The sequence below is a fragment of the Lissotriton vulgaris genome, chromosome 4_1 (assembly GCF_964263255.1).
Source record: "Lissotriton vulgaris chromosome 4_1, aLisVul1.2, whole genome shotgun sequence".
Classification (NCBI taxonomy): Eukaryota; Metazoa; Chordata; class Amphibia; order Caudata; family Salamandridae; genus Lissotriton; species Lissotriton vulgaris.
This window is the reverse complement of record NC_141691.1, coordinates 244662233-244678550: the sequence shown is the minus strand read 5'-3', so window position 1 is coordinate 244678550 and position 16318 is coordinate 244662233. Positions and strand designations below refer to the sequence as shown.

The 16318-nt window shown below is 45.7% G+C and overlaps 1 protein-coding gene across 12 annotated transcripts in view; it reads left to right on the top strand.

Annotated features, from left to right (window-relative positions):
• The window catches only part of MTMR1 (myotubularin related protein 1), a 449026-nt gene that overhangs the window by 424207 nt on the left and 8501 nt on the right, over positions 1-16318 (top strand). The gene's annotated exons all lie outside the window — the stretch shown is intronic.

Here is a 16318-nt window from a genome sequence, read left to right as displayed (position 1 = left end):
AGTGGGAAAATGATACACAAAAGGATATAGCGGAGCCGACTCTAGATCCCCTTCAAGACCCCAGGCATTCTGACTTATCTATCCAGCTGTTCTGCACTTGTGTTTTTTTGCTTCGCAAATAGGACGGTGGGTACAGTTGACCACTGAGACCGGTGCTGGTCTTGGAAGCCGGCATGGTCAGGTGGCTTTTGATAACGAGGCCCCCACGTAAGCACGAGCCATTCGGTGAAGTGAAAGCACCGCTCCTTCACCGATCCGTTGGCTCTTTCTGCTTCTGGCTGACCACCTCAATGATGAAATGTAAACGGGATACACAAACCGAGGAAAGAAACCTGGTGTCTCTTTTACATTTTTTGTTTTTTAATTCAAGTTGTTTTTATTGATTTTTCAAGAAAGGAACAAAAATAAATGAAATCACAGTAATAATAACATAAATAACAATAATACTGACATATGATAAAAGCAAGGAAACATTTTTTAAAAGGAGAAAAAGGATAGCAAGTTATCCGAGTGCATTGCAGTAGGAAATGTAGTTATATAAGAGAGGTACAGGTGGACTATGAATGTCACAGTCTACATTTGATCTATGATAAAATGATATTACAGGTGTACAATAGAGGAGGTAGCAAGTTATCTACGACACATTATAGGAAATCGTGAAACAATCCTATAAGAAACGATCTCAGCTGATGGGGGAGCAAGTGGGGGGCTTCTTATAGAGTTCGGGGACTCTAGGTACGGTGTTTATGTGATGGAATGCAGTGAGATAGGTATCGCAGTGGGTCAAATGTGAAAGAAAAGGCATTGAGGGACCTCCATAGTTTCCGATGTGAAGTGCGCATACACAAGTTGTCTTTACACACTTTTTGCATGGAGCACCAGGCGCGCAACACCCATTGGGCTCACGTGGCTTCAGCCCCCCCTGTCGTGTGTGACAGCCCGGGCTGCGACAGCTTCGCGGGCTGGCGAGCATCTAATTGCAGCCGCACCCGAGTACTTAACAGGTCTTTAAAAGACCATTGACTTGTAAATGAGGCTTTTGTTGTGTGTTCACCCCTTCTTACAGCCACTCTGTCTATTATTGGAAGAATTAGCCCCCCCCCCCCCCCCCGAAATATTTTTCAGCCCCCCACCCCCCGAAATTTGGCTCTGGTTGCCCGCCTGTGTAGCACAGTACACTAATGATAATTAGGGCTCACAGTTTTATGTCTGTATCTAGCCATGTTTATTTTATGGCCGTTTTATTGGCATTTATCCATATTTCTTTTAGATTTTGAGAATAAATGGAGTCGTAAAATTGTATATTTCCACATTTCTTTAACTGATATGCATTCACTTGTACTTTGATGCCTGTCGTGTTTTTAGTACATTTACAAAACAAAACACTACACCGACAGGCAAATATTAGCATTACATGTAAATATATGTTACCATAGTCCTGTATTGAAGAGAATCTGATCATGTTTCTAATTCCCCATGGTGTCTATCTTCTTAGCAGATGGTCTGGTATTCATGAAGGGCAACAAGGAGAGTCAGCTACAGGAAGCAACATTTTCTACATTTTTCAGCTTTTAATAATAAATACAGGCAGGAAATAGATTGTTTTCTGTCTGCATTTATCTGTAAAAATCAGTAAAAACGAAAGCCTTAATGACAATTTGAAGTTATAATGCTTTGCCAACGACAAAATGTTTGGAAATTCTCATTCCGGACTGCTGACAGGTGCTATATTGCCCTCCCAATGGTGCTGTGTGCGATATAGAAGGTCTATTTAATAATAATAATAATAATAATAATAAATAAAAGCTCTTTGTAATGGTGGGTTTAAACCAGTGGTGTCATTTGTGCCATATTTGTGGGTGTTCACCCTTTGTTATGTTTTTAAAACTACAAATAATTACCAAAAAATGCTGGGCTGTTCATTATGCTAGCGGAATGTACGTCCCTGTGGTGTGAAGGATGTTGTGGGGTCCCAGGGGATCCTACAGTTGGGCATCCATTATGTTGGATGTAATGCCCTCACACACCCTTTCAGGTGTCATGCTTCATCATCTGGGCTTGCTCCTCGTTGGGTCGGCGGTGCAATACCCAACAGGCAACACCTCAAAGAGGGGCTCTTTGGCGGAGATCTTTTATCCAACTGCAGTTTAGATGATGTGCAGGTGTGGGGCCAGAGGTGCGTAGCCTTGGTAGTGTGAGTTAAAATTAAGCTCGGAGTACCAAGAATGACTTTATTCTGGCGGTCCCCTGCTCTAATTAAAATGAAAACTATCCGGTACTCTTTGGAGTATTATGCTTCCTGTTTACAAGTCGCAGATTAGTATGTGCTGTGCTCGGTCGACATGTTTTCTCGCTCTAACGCTGTTGGCTAGCGATTCTTCAGGACCTATCAGTAGAAAGTGTATCCATGGTGTTAACTGTCTACGTCAGTGTGGTGTATGTCTTATATTCAGACAAACATTCAAGTGTGTGTAACTCACAGAAAAATGAGTGTTTCCTGCGTGTTATCTATGTCGGACTGCATATACCTGGATTGGGAGAAAAAAAGCAAATCACAACAGGAACAGATAAAACCAGAGGGCAATGGATGAACATTCCTTGTGCCATGCTAGAACAGGTGCTGCTAGCATGTGAATTAAACTGTAAAGAAATTGGTGTTTGTGCAACTCCTTAGTGAGCATTTTCGTGGGCATGCTCATGTGGGCAATCATAAACAAACTGTAAAAAACTTTGTTGGTTAAAATTTGTTAAAAACAATTCAAGACACACATGTACAGCTTCAACATTTCAAGGTGGTGTGACATTTGTCTCACCTAATAGGCTAAGTATACAGAGCCCAACAGTGTCCGGCGGGTTGTATGGCATGTAGAACCTTCAAGTATCTGGCGGGTCACAGGAGTAAATCATAATGTAAATGTAAAGCCGTGTCGCTGGTGGTGTGAGTCATAGGCTACTGGGTAAATTACAATCATGGCATGATATCCAATCGAGCCTGACTATTATTAGAAACAGAAGAAACATATAGTCAGTTTAAACCCCAAGGGTCATGGGGCCCACGGTCATTGGCCCGTTTATAATGAACCAAGGGTGCTGATCCATTAGCCCCTGTCTGTGGCTGCAGTGCTCCCCGAGATTTAGCTTTAAGTTGCTGGTGTCGCAACTATTGCGATGTGGCGAATGTGGTATCTGGCTTAAGAACGTATGGGCTATTCAAAGTTATCATGCATAGGAGGCAGAGTAAGTTTGTAAACCAGGATAATTAAGTACAGAGCATGGTGAGTACTGCTCGTGGTTACCCCGGTGTCGGCTACAGTTGCTAGAGCTTAAGACACCTTACGGTATGTCCGCTTGTAGATGAGCGTTATTCTCGGGGTAAGCCTCTTAGTGCCCAGTATCTACAAACTATACTGAATATTATAACAGAAGCGGCAGGGTGTGGCGCCTTACTATATTAAGCCCTCCATACACAGTTTGCGTTAGCGAGGAGGCTAGGTGAGGGAGCAGAGAAGGGCGGATCCCTATCCTTCTCCATAGGTTCTAGTAGGACTCTTTTCAGTTACTTGGTTAATCATGCGTCGTCTCTTCAAACACCTACCCCTCGCCGCCGGACCCGGGTGGTAGTAAGCGGTCCGGCGACTTGCCTCAAGTACACAAACCCGCTGTGACTAAGTGGAAGGGAGCATTCTATCGTTTCACTCGGTGGTCGTGGCGGCCATCTTAGAGTGGGGCCCTGTCAATAATTACGCTGTGTTTCTAGGCCTCATCATAAGTTATTACGAGCCCCAGCCGTGCTAAGTGAATGCTGAAGCCTCTTACCGTTTAGTTTGGGCTCAACATAGGGTCAAGGATTAACATTTAAGTAAAAGGTGGTTACAATACTATTAACCAATGTCGTCTCCGTCCCCTACAATATGGTTAGGCCATGTTCATGTCAATGGGTAGGACATTTTATGCCAAGTATCTTGATGCTGTGCAAGAGATATGGAGCTCAATTGGTCATGTTGGTCCAAATCCCTTAACGTCAGTTAAGGTTACCTTGCTGTATTAAAAGTCACATGATCTAGAGTGTGAAGCAGGCGGCCATGACACAGAGGCGTTCTATAGTGGAAAATATCAGTATTGGTGCATACTGGGGCTATAGGTTCACAGTGTACTCCATGGGATTTCTTCGTTCAGGCCTCTGCTATCAGTAGATAGCCTATGTAGCCAGCGCTGTTCTTTGAAGAACAGGTTCTGTTTTGATGTTCTAGTTCTGGCTTCAAGAACCAGCCACTGCAGTGAATTATGTGGGTGGTTCAGTTCAAGGTAGTGTCTACACATCTTTGTGTTACTCTTTTTACAACGAATGTTGCTTCTATGTTCTGAAATACGTGTCTTGATTGGGCGGGTCGTCATGCCAATGTAGTACAGGTCACACGGGCATATTAAGAGGTAAATGCTATTGGTACTGTTGCAGTTTGTGTGCACCCTCATCTCCCAAGTGAATGAGTTGGACAAAGTGATGGTCTTATGTATTTTAGTAAATGGGCACGCACTGCAGCCACCACATGGGTAGTGTCCCTTGACTGAGGGTAGTTGCCACAACGTGGTGTGAACTCTCGCCTTCTGTTACATCTTGGGTCTAGTGTGAACCAGCATATCCTTGATGTTTTTTGATCTTTTGAATGCGAACCTAGGTGGTTCTAATTCCAAAGTCCCTGTGTTTAGAATCTGCCAGTGTTTTTTCACAATTTTCCTCACTTCGTTAGAGGTGGGTGTATAAGTCGTGACGCATGTCATTGGTTGGCTTTCTAAGGGTTATTTTACCATGTGTTCAAGCAGACTCTCTCTATGGTTGTTTTTTGCCCTTTTCCTAGCTCTGCAGATTTCTCTTGTGGGGTACCCTCTCTCTTCTAGGTTGCTGGATAGGATTGAGGATTCTGTTTTGTAGTTCTCAAGGCTACTACAGTTACGTCTGACCCTTAAAAACTGCCCAAAGGTTAGATTTACTCTGAGAGCCCTGGGATGGTGGCTTGTGAAATGCAGAAGACTGTTTCTGTCGGTATTCTTCCTGAACATGGTAGTACTTGCGTAGAGCATGGTAGAGCGTCGGATCGGCGATGAAGTCATGGTGAACTTGTTGGGCACAGCGCTTGAGTGATAAAATCCCCGCTGCCAATCTACTGCCTTGGACAAGCTTAACCAAATGGCTGTCGGAAACAGACTTCATTCCAGTGCCAGATGCACCTTCTTTGCCTTCTACAGCTGCGCAGCAAGTAGCGCCAGCTGCACCGTTTAGGCCTTTTCAGCTTCGACAGCTGCGCAGCAAGTAGCGCCAGCTGCACCGTTTAGGCCTTTTCAGCTTCTACAGCTGCGCAGCAAGTAGCGCCAGCTGCACCGTTTAGGCCTTTTCAGCTTCTACAGCTGCGCAGCAAGTAGTGCCAGCCGCACCGTTTAGGCCTTTTCAGCTTCTTCAGCTGCGCAGCAAGTAGTCCCAGCTGCGTCGTTTAGGCCGTTAACAGATGTGCAGCAAGCAGAGCTGCTTACAGCTGCACTGTTTTTGACCCTTTTCAGCTGTGCGGCTATTAGCCCTTCTGCACCCAGCTTTAGTTACTTCTCCTTGGGGTCAGATCTGATTAAGATGAAATCCTACTGCAGAGACAGCACCATTGACACTATGGTTTTAGGCCATGTGAGTCCCCATCTGAGATGGCCAGTTGGACAAGCAGTCTGCAAGACTTGTAGGGGGCCAGGCCAGTAGATATATGTTGGTGTTAGAAATTGTTTTTCATATAGTATGTTCTCCATCCCTGCTTTGAGCACCTCTACTGATAGTCTTGAGATGTTGAGGCTGGTGTGCACACCTAGGCCTTGCTAGTCCCAAACGGCACACTAGCTCTGATATCCTCACCTTAACGTCCGGACTATGTGCCCCCTTTATGCTCTTCTATTTCTCTTCTCCACCGCTTTCCCAGCAACACCTTCCTCTTATCCCCCCCACACTCCTTCGCCACATTTTACCATCATGGCCACCCCTCGAGTTAAGGCTGGAACTAATTGCTACAAAATCATTTATCCTCCCAGCCTGTCTAAAGCTGCAACTAAATGATGGAAACATAACACCATTGAACGTTTCCCAGATTCCCTTTTTGTTGATCAATTTTACAATAGTCGTTTTGGGAGGCTTAAAAATGATTTCATTTTCTTCACTCACGACATCCCCTCCTGGTCCAGCAGTTTTTACTATTCCCTTAACGTCACCTCCTCCTCCTCTATCCCCCATGGGAAAAAACTAAAAATTTCCCCCTCTGCTTGCTTCAAAGGTAACCTCACTATCTCACTCTATAACAACGGTACTGTCTTGATCCAAGGCAAAGACAACTGCCTCTCGCTCTTTGACTGCCTCTTCCCCTCCTTACTCCCCTCCTCTGCAACCGGATTTCCCCATGACTCTCCTTCCAGCTCTACCCATTACTCCCTTTCTCCTCCTCAGACCCCACCTCACTCCAATTGGCTGCTCCCTCGAGAAGCACAGGTCGGCCCCCTTCCTTCCCCCTCCCTGGTGACCTCCCCTCCCATTCCTCCCCCCTCACAGTATGTCCCTTCACACATCACATCAGGGTTACCTCAAGCCAATACGCTCCTCGTCCCATCTGCACCATCCCGATTCTCCAATCTCTTCTCCTCCCCCATATTCCTTCCCATCTCCCCCCTTTTTAGTCCACCTCTCCTCCGTCCCTCTCCCCCCGTGTACTTTCCCTATGCTCCCCTCATCCCTTCCATCCCTCCTCCCCACCCCCTCCTCCTGTCGCTATTCACTCCGTCTTCCCCTCAATCCCACTGCATCTCTCTCCTCCCTCCTACTCCTCCAGTAATGCTGCACTACTCCCCTTCCCCGCCCAGTAACCCCTTCCACTTCCCTCCCTCGGGCCCAGCAGAACCACTTCCTTTCCCCAACTTCCCTTTCTCCCAACCCCCCTCACTCTGCCAGATGCCCGTTCCCTCACAGCCACCTCTCCTAGCTGACAGGTCCTCCACAACCACCGTACCTCTTTTCCTCCCAAACCTCCTATATTCTCATGACGCCACACAGGCCTCTCCTCTCCTTCTACCCCACCGCCGTGTTCCGCACCCCTCTCCCCCTAAATTTGTCCTTAATTCCTCTCCCCCTTGCAACACCAACAAAGACAACTCTCCCTTAACCTCCGTTTCACTAACTCCCGCTCTCACCCACCACCCTTCCCCACTTATGAACCCCACACCCCAAATTACCTCCTATCCTGCCACCTCTCCCTGCCTGCCACCACCTACTCCACCCCCCCCTTGTTTCAATCGAGCCACCCAACCTTCCCCAACCCAACCTTCCGTGCTCTGCCTCATTCTCACTGGAAAACACGCTAGGCACTCTTATCACCTCCATCTCTCAGCTTACAGCTGCCATTTCACTGTTATGCTCTAAGATGGTCACCCCTTCTTGCACCGCTACTCCTTCCCAACTTCCCACGGGATGCACCTCGCCCCCTCACCCCAGCACAGCCAAACTTAACCTATCGTCGGAAAACTCTGTTAACTCACTCAAGCCCCTGAACGCCACCCTTCCTCAACCGGCATACCCTAGCAACCCCACTATCTACACCATTCCGATCATCACCTCTGTCAGAACAAAGCATCCACCTAGACCCTCCCGAGCACCCCCTCATAAATACAATATCCCGATCACCCTTCAGAGCCCTAGTGCCCCCGTCGCCAAAACAGTCTTGACAGAGCTGCGCTGCATGCTTCACAACTGCAGATCTGCAGTAAAACACAAACTTGAAATCTCCGATACCATCACCCTTCATAATATTGACATGCTCTTCCTCACAGAGACCTGGTTCAAAGATACATCTCACTCTATATTTGATCTCCAATTACCCACAGGCTACTCTTTATTTAGGAATGACAGAACTGACAACTCGGGGGGAGGTGTTGCAGTCATCTTTAGAAACACCCTCCAACTCAAGGCCTCTCCTAACAGCTCCTCCAAAACCTTTGAATGCCTTTCTCTTGAGCTTCAATTGCAACACCGTTCACCCCTCAGATTCCATGTCATTTACCGCCCGCCTCGTAGTGGCCCTTCGTTTATGGATGAACTCACCGACTTCATCAGCGACCAATACTCGCAAAGTGACAATCAGACCTTCGTGGGTGACTTCAATCTCCACTGGGGAGTACCGCAAGACTCCTCTGCGAACTCACTGGCCACTTTCCTCTCTGCAAACGATCTTATCCAACACTGCACTGAATCAACGCATTCTAAGGGCGCAATCCTGGACCTTGTTATTTCTAAAGCAGGCATGCTCTCTACCACTACCCCAATTCATGTAGATTGGTCTGACCACCTCATCATCCCATTCTCTCTTCAAATTTCACACTCTATAACTCTTGGCCAACCTTTGTCATCACTTCCAAGGCTTGACCCGAACCTAAATGTTGACGAACTCACCTCCCAAAGCCTCATAGTTCTTGCAGCTGAAATTAATAACGTCGCTCCACTCAAAAGCAAAAGGTTAAGGCCCACTCCCTCAGCACCCTGGTTCAACAAATCCCTTTATGAGGAAAGGAAGCAGCTAAGATCCCTGGAGAAACAATGGAGGCAAGTGCCCTCCTCCGACAATTTGGCCATGCTTCGCTCAGCAAGATCCAAGTACCACAAGCACATCTTCCTTGGGAAAGCGACACACTTCAAAACCCTCCTTGACTCCGCCAAAAATAGACCCAAACAACTATTCAATCTCATCAAAATGCCTAATTGCTCTCCCCCAACCTCCAAGGTGGATGACTCTACAAAGAGAGCAGCGGATTTTGCTACTTTCTTCGATGAAAAAGTGAAATCACTTGTGGATCATGTCGCTCATCCTACCCCTCCAGAGGAACGCAAATCCTTAGCCATTTGGCAGAGCTTTGACCCCATATCTGAAGATGCCCTTCTCAAGTGTATACGAGAAACGAAGCCATCCAACCATTCTCTTGACCCTATCCCCAGTGCCATTGCCATTGAATTCTATACCCATTCCCTCTCCTATTGGACCACCCTGATCAACCTCTCCCTCTGGCAAGGCTCCCTTCCTGCCTTCTTCAAAACTGGGCAGGTCACCCCTCTTCTTAAAAAACCCACTGCTGATGCGAATGACCTCAACAACTTCCGCCCCATCACTAACCTTCCCTTTCTGGCGAAGATCACAGAAAGATGTGTAGCAAAACAACTCACCCGTCATATCAAGGACAATGATCTTCTTGACAACTGTCAATCTGGCTTCATCCAAAACTGCAGCACTGAAACAGCCCTACTGCAAGTGGTTGATGACGCGTTGAGGATACTCGATTCAGGGGGGTCCTGTCTTCTAATTCTCCTTGACCTTTCCGCAGCCTTTGACACTGTCAATCACAACACCCTCCTCAATATTCTTCAACAGAGAATGGGCATGGAGGGCACTGTGCTTAAATGGTTTGCATCCTTCCTTTCTGGCAGATCCCAAGTGATCAAAATAGCGAACAGTCTTTCACCTCCTGTGGCGGTAGGTCAAGGTGTTCCCCAAGGCTCGATACTTGCTCCCACACTGTTCAATCTCTATTTAGAACCACTGGGAAATCTCCTAAGTAAATCCGGGATTCACTATCATCTCTATGCTGACGACACTCAACTCTACCTCAAGATTGCCTCTAGTCACGATCTCTCCATCCTAAGCTCCACTCTCGACTCCATTCAAAACTGGATGTCAACTCATCAACTGATTCTGAATCCCTCCAAAACTGAATTCCTCCTATTCTCCTCCTCACTCTCTCCTCCCCCGGTTCAATCATGGATGGATCGATCAGATGAATCTACTAAACAATAAACCCATCATTGTCGACAGCGCCAAATCCCTTGGTGTCATACTAGACAAAAAACTCAATCTAATTCCCCACATCAATTCCATTGCAAAATCTGCTCGATACCAACTGCGCCTTCTTTGGGGAATCCGTCGCTTCTTCCCGGAGTGGGACCTTATAATCCTGGTGCAAGCACTGGTCCTCTCCAGACTCGACTACTGCAATTCTCTTCTTACTGGCCTCCCCAAATCCCACTTGTCCCCACTTAAGTCTGTTTTCCACTCAGCAGCTCGTTTCATTTATGGGGCCAAAAGAAGCGATCACATCACACCGATGTTATCTACCCTCCGCTGGCTTCCCTTTGAGGCTAGAGCTATCTACAAGATCGCCTGTATCACCCACAAAGCCCTGCACTCCTCTTCTCCTCGCTACCTGGCGAATAAACTGAAACTCTCTGGAGGTTCTAGACCTTCACGCAATGCGGAGAATCTACTGCTTGAACCTCCCACTTTCAAGAAGGAAAGAACGATGGCCCAATCCTTTTCAGGCAACGCAGTGAGAATCTGGAACTCATTCCCGCCTCAGCTCCGGACCACCGCCTCCTCTCAGGCCTTTAAAAGGGACCTCAAAGCTCTCCTCCTCCAGAGACACCTCCAAAAGTAATTCACGTCCTCTCTTTTATCTGAAGGAAGACCTCCCACTACTGAAAATTTCTACTTCTCATGTCCATGGAAGTGCCTTCCCAGTGTGTTCTTGTGGTTAGAGTGTTTGCCTTTTATTGCAGTATTATCCATGTACTTGTGTTTGGTACCCTCTTGCAACTTGCATTCACCACTTTGCCCCTGTAACACACGGTTTGCTTCCTCTCACATGTTTTATACCTTTGATACTTGCACAAGTGCCACCTTTGCCTACGTAACGTTTGTTCTTGTGCATGAGTGTCTAGCATATATTGCAGTATTATACCGCAAATTATACTCTTATTTTCTCTTGTAGCCTGCACACTTGTCACTTTTTCCTCCTGTGCACTTTTTACTACCTCATGTATTTTTGGCAGCTCACATTTTTACTACCTCATGTATTTTGTTTGCTCACAAGTGTCACTATTACCTTGTCTACCTCATGTATTTTTGGTTGCTCACAATTTTTACTACCTCATGTATTTTTGTTTGCTCACAATTATCACTTTACCGTATGTAACGTAACGTATGCTTTTGCAATCTGTTGTTCGTGTAATGTTCTCAGTTTGTATCATTTCTGTTCCTTTTGTGAAGCGCTCTGACGCCTTCGGGTAAAGTCCGCGCTATATAAAATTGCATAAATAAATAAAAATAAAAAAATACTTAGTCTCCCATCTGTCCCTCTCTGAATGGTAAGGTCTAGAAAGGCGATCTGGGAAGCAGATGCTGTCATTGTGAAGTTCAAGTAGGGATTCAGTGTATTGAGCCAGATGAAAAATTCAGTATATGATTCTCTGTTCCCTTCCCAGAAGACCAGAATATCGTCTATAAATCGTTCTTGTAGGGGTTTGTCTGTGGCGAGATGTATTTGCCCTCAAAGTCTGCCACATATAGACAGGCCACGCTTGGGGCAAAGGTGCTACCCATCGAGGTACCCTGTGTCTGGTGGTAGTATTGGCCCTTGAACTCAAAAGAGTTCTCAGTTAAGGCTTTTTCTGCACATTCCATAATGAATGTTGTGGGTGTTGGTGATTCCCATGAGCCTGTATTAAATGCTTCCTCAATCACCCCGAGTGTGGCCCTCTGTGGGATGTTAGTGTAGAGGGCCTCCACATCGAGCGTGATGAGGAAGTCGAACTGGGTATAGTCCTGGAAGTCGTGCAGTAAGCGCAACATGTCCATGGTGTCCTGTATGTAGGAAGGGGTGTTTTTTACCAGTGGCTGGAGGAAGTGGTCGCAGACTTGAGACAAGGGCTCCAGTATTGAGTCAATCCTGAAGACTGTTGGGCGGCCAGGGACTGGAGTGATCTCCTTATGAATCTTTGGGAGAATATAGAAATATGGGACCTTGGGATCCTTTTTGACCAGAAAGTCCGCCTCCATCTTACTAATCCACCCTTGGCATTCTGCTGACTCAACCATCCCTGAGATGGTGTTCTTTAGATGTTCAGTTGGGTTCAGGGGAATGGGTGTGTAGTAGCGTGTGTTGCCCAATTGACTCTGGCACTCAGTGTCGTAGTCAGTCGTGTTCATCAACACCGTGGCACCCCCCTTATCCGTCTGTTTGATCGTGATTTTAGGGTCATTGGCCAGGGATTCTAATATCTCCAGTTCTTTCTTGGAGATATTGGTATGATTGTTGTGTACAGTGATAGTTTTCAAGTCTTTCAATGCCGCCTGTTTAAAGGTCAATATTTCATTTGGGACCATACCGCTGTGCGGTGTGAAGGTGGAGGGATTCCGGAGGCCAGAGTCCTCATCCGTTTCCATGGGTTTCCCCTCAAAGAAAGCCTTTAGCCAAATTTTTGCGGAAGAACTTTTGTATTCCCACTGTTTGCTGGAAGTTGTCTACTCTAGGGGTTGGAACAAATCCAAGGCCCCTCTGTAGGACGCTTTCTTCATCTGGGTTGAGTTGGCGTGTAGAAAGGTTAACTACCAGACTCACTTCTTGGTGGTCTTGCTCCTGGTGTCCATTCCCTGAGTTGTGGTATCCTCCCATTGTACTCGTTTCTCTGGCCCTTTGTCTCTCTTTCGCCCTCGCCCTCTACCCCAGCCTCTGTCTACAAAAGGGCGGTTGATACCTTGTTGGGCGGACTGTGGCGGGTATTGAGGACCAGATTGCGGCATCATTTGAGGGAATGTTGGGTATTGCCAGAAAGGTAGTCCATGATAGGGTGGTTGTGAGTAGTTGTTCTGTCCTCTCCTACCCCCTCTGGCCCCTCTGCGTTGACGGGGTTGCCAATCATCCCCACTTGAGTTGCTTTCACTGTTGGAGCTTCGCCTCGAGTAATTGGCGCTAGAGTCGGAGAGGTAGCCTGTACCTGGGGGAGTGTAATCCGCTTTCAGGTAAGGGTAGACCTTCTCTTTTTCAAATCGTTGGATATCCTTCTGGAGTTTGGTTATTTTTTGTTTCATAAGATATTCCTTATGTTCAGACAATTCCTTATTTATTTCAACCAGCTTGGTTTTGAAGCCAGGGTTGGGGACCGCGCTCTTGAGTGTGCTTTCCAAAGCCTGGATTTGCACTAATAACTCATCTGCTAGCCGTTTTGCCGTGTTTACTATCGGGATCAACAGGTCATGGGTGCATTTCCAGGAAATTTGGGACCATTCTATGTTAAACTGGCCATCTTCCCAAAATATCCAGGGGAAGTTCTTGACAATTAAACCGGTAGGTGCTATCTTGGCTTTAAAATATTATGCCATAAGGGCGCCATGTAGTGAGATTCTCACCCATTCTCTTTTGAGATCTGCAAGAGTCTGCCAATCAGCTGAACTGCTCTCAGTGGCGCTCTCAGTCTCTAGGCCTAGTATTGATGGTGTTCTAAGGATTGCTGCTGCATCATCTTCTCCAAAGCTCAAGCCTTGCCCGTCCATGGTGAGCTTCTGGAAGTGAGGAGTATACAAATCATACAATTAGTGGATGATATTGGGACCCTCAAGGAGGGTAGAGGGTACCGGGGGGGCGGGGAGGGGATAGAATGGATCATACCCACCTTAAGGTGCTCCCACGGTTGTTAGCCGTGCAATAGATTATTTTACAAAACAAGGGAGAAATCTATTTGAAGAAGGGCATTCACCACTCCTAGTAAGTGGTAGGTCCAGCCTCAGTAGTGCCCTCAAAGAGGAGTAATTACCAAAAAATGCTGGGCTGTTCCTTATGCTAGAGGAATGTACGTGTCCCTGTGGTGTGAAGGATATTGTGGGGTCCCAGGGAATCCTACAGTTGGGCATCCATTATGTTGGATTTAAAACTACAAACACACCTGAGGATGGTAAATGTAGTCGAGCACAAGTCTATCTATTTTGGATGACGTCTTTCTGCTTCACTTTAAGCTTAGTTACAGCCACAAGTTGTGGGACACATTTGGAATCCCTCTCCTCACCCCATGCACGACAACAAAACATTTTCCACGTAGGCTACACTTTTCGAATCACAGACAATAGAGGACTGACTTGCGGGTCCTCCCAGAAGCGCGTCAGTGGGCGCTATAGAAATACTTCTGTATTATTCGCACGCATGCACGCAAATGTTTTTCTGGAATTACACTTAGTCAAAATGGCTGGTGAGATAGTAGTTATTTTTTCCTTTACACATAGTTGAGTGTGGTAGTTCAAAACCGACTGCGATCAGAAATTCGCTGTTTCCTTGATAAGATTCTTTTTTATTGTATTTAATGTATTTTTATTGAATTTCCTAGAAACATATGGGGATGTGAGAATTCACAGCCACGAGGCATTATTATTGGATCTGCATGATTGCAAATAAAGGTAGCAACATTAATGAATTTGGTAGCCCAGAAAACATTGACTCTCACATTCACAGGCTTTGTAGGCAGGCTCACAACACAGCAATACAGTTTGATCTCCCTATTTTATTACATCGAATGGGTTCTGTTGTTGTGATCTTTCTGCACAGAAACTGGCTCCTTTATGGATCTGATATCCCACAATAGAATTCACCTACAGCCACGTTTTATCGTTTGCTAAAGTAGAACAGAAAAACATGTTTGTGCAGAAATTGCTAGGTAATAAATAGCTGGCCTTGAGCAAGCGATACAGTCAGCTGTGCTGAAAAGCACAGTAAAAAGAATCACTTTAGCCTTGCAATTGAATAATAATACTGTTACTATTGTCTATCGCTGCATTGAAAAAGTATGCCCGAATACAAGTGCTAATAACGTTTTATGAATTTATGAATATGGAATGCTCGTAGAAAAGCTGCCAGATCGAATGTCTAACTGGGCAACAGAAAGTCAGGACTAGTATTACAGGTTTCGTCTGTGCTACCCAGCAATTCAAAACGTAATTTTAAATTTCTAGTAACTACTTTTGTATAAGAATTAAGGTATAAATAAAACGTGGCAAAATTCTTTAACATGCCTGTATAGCAAGTCTCGGCTGTCAGTTTGGGGAAACCCCCTACATTCCCCGAAATCTTCCAAGGGCTAAATTTCAGCTAGTTTATGGATTCCTATCCCTCCCCAGACACCTGATCAGGTCGCCAAAATAGAATATTAAAAATCATTGTATTATCAAAAAGTGGCAATTTGAAAGAGGTAATGAAAAAGAAAATGTTCAGGTTTGGAGTAGGTTTGCAGTGGCATGGCAGACAGTTTGCAAGATTTGTAGGACAGCCCTTGGGAGCCCCTGATACATTGAGCACGCTTGGCCATGCATTACCATTGTCCTCTCACACCACCCAGAGGTCATACAAGTGCAGAGCCAGATGCATCAAACTGGCTGCCACCTGACCTTAGCTACACATGCCGCCTCCATTGCATGCCGCAGTATAGACAGTAGGTTCTATTTATATATGTTTGTAATAAAGGTATTAACTTTATACTTATGAAATCTACAGTCACTAAAAACATTAAGAAATTCCTTTAAAAAACTACTTGTAATGAAGTTAACACTGCCTACTTGAGGTCATGTCTTGGGTAGTGAACAGCAGTGGATAGTTCTGTTCCTGTCCCTTGCAGGCACAAGCTGCTTATTCTGTAATCCTTGTAAGATATCTAGTCACATCCTATCTGCTCGGCCTAAATAAACATTATAAAGTCTTAATGAGCCTATGGATCAAGACGTCTCTCTGCAGCTTAGGCGTTCTGTAGTTGTTAATGTTACTAGAGAGTTCTGGCATGTGACTACAACTGACAAAGAGGACACAAGACTTTCACAACCGGGGTTCAGAGTCTGAGTAAGAAAGCTTGGAATATTCCACTGAATATCTTCAATTCTCTGTGGAAGTGGAAAGGCTTTCATGTGGCTCGTGGACAGTACTAGCACAATGAAGGTCTCTGTTTAGGAGAGGTACGTTTTTCGGCCGTTGATGGTAAAGCCGAAGTGTTGGACATGGCCCTTTTTGCAGGGTTATCCTAGAACCTTTTACCTTTCTCCTGTATTTATTCTGACCTGTTTTTGTTGGTTGTATGACTCTGGGCGCTTTACCACTGCTGATCAGTGCTAAAGTGCCTGTCTAAGATTGGTATACACCTGTTTGGCATATTTAATTTACCTGTAAGTCCCTTGTACAGTTGTATTCCATATACCCAGGGATTGGGAAAACTCTACAGCCCGGCGCTTGTGGGAGGCTTAGCGAGTTGGTTTAATCGGTAAGTGTAGGGCTATTTGAAGGGTCTCGAAAAAGGAACATGAGGGTGTTAACCCAGTGAAGTTCTTAGCCGGTTCTCACCATGCACATATTTTTTAAAGGTGTACGAGAAGCAAGATTGTTATTAAGAGGAGCGCAAGACCCTCTGATGACATTGATCTTAAGGCGTTTTTTGAGAAACATTGAGGTAAGC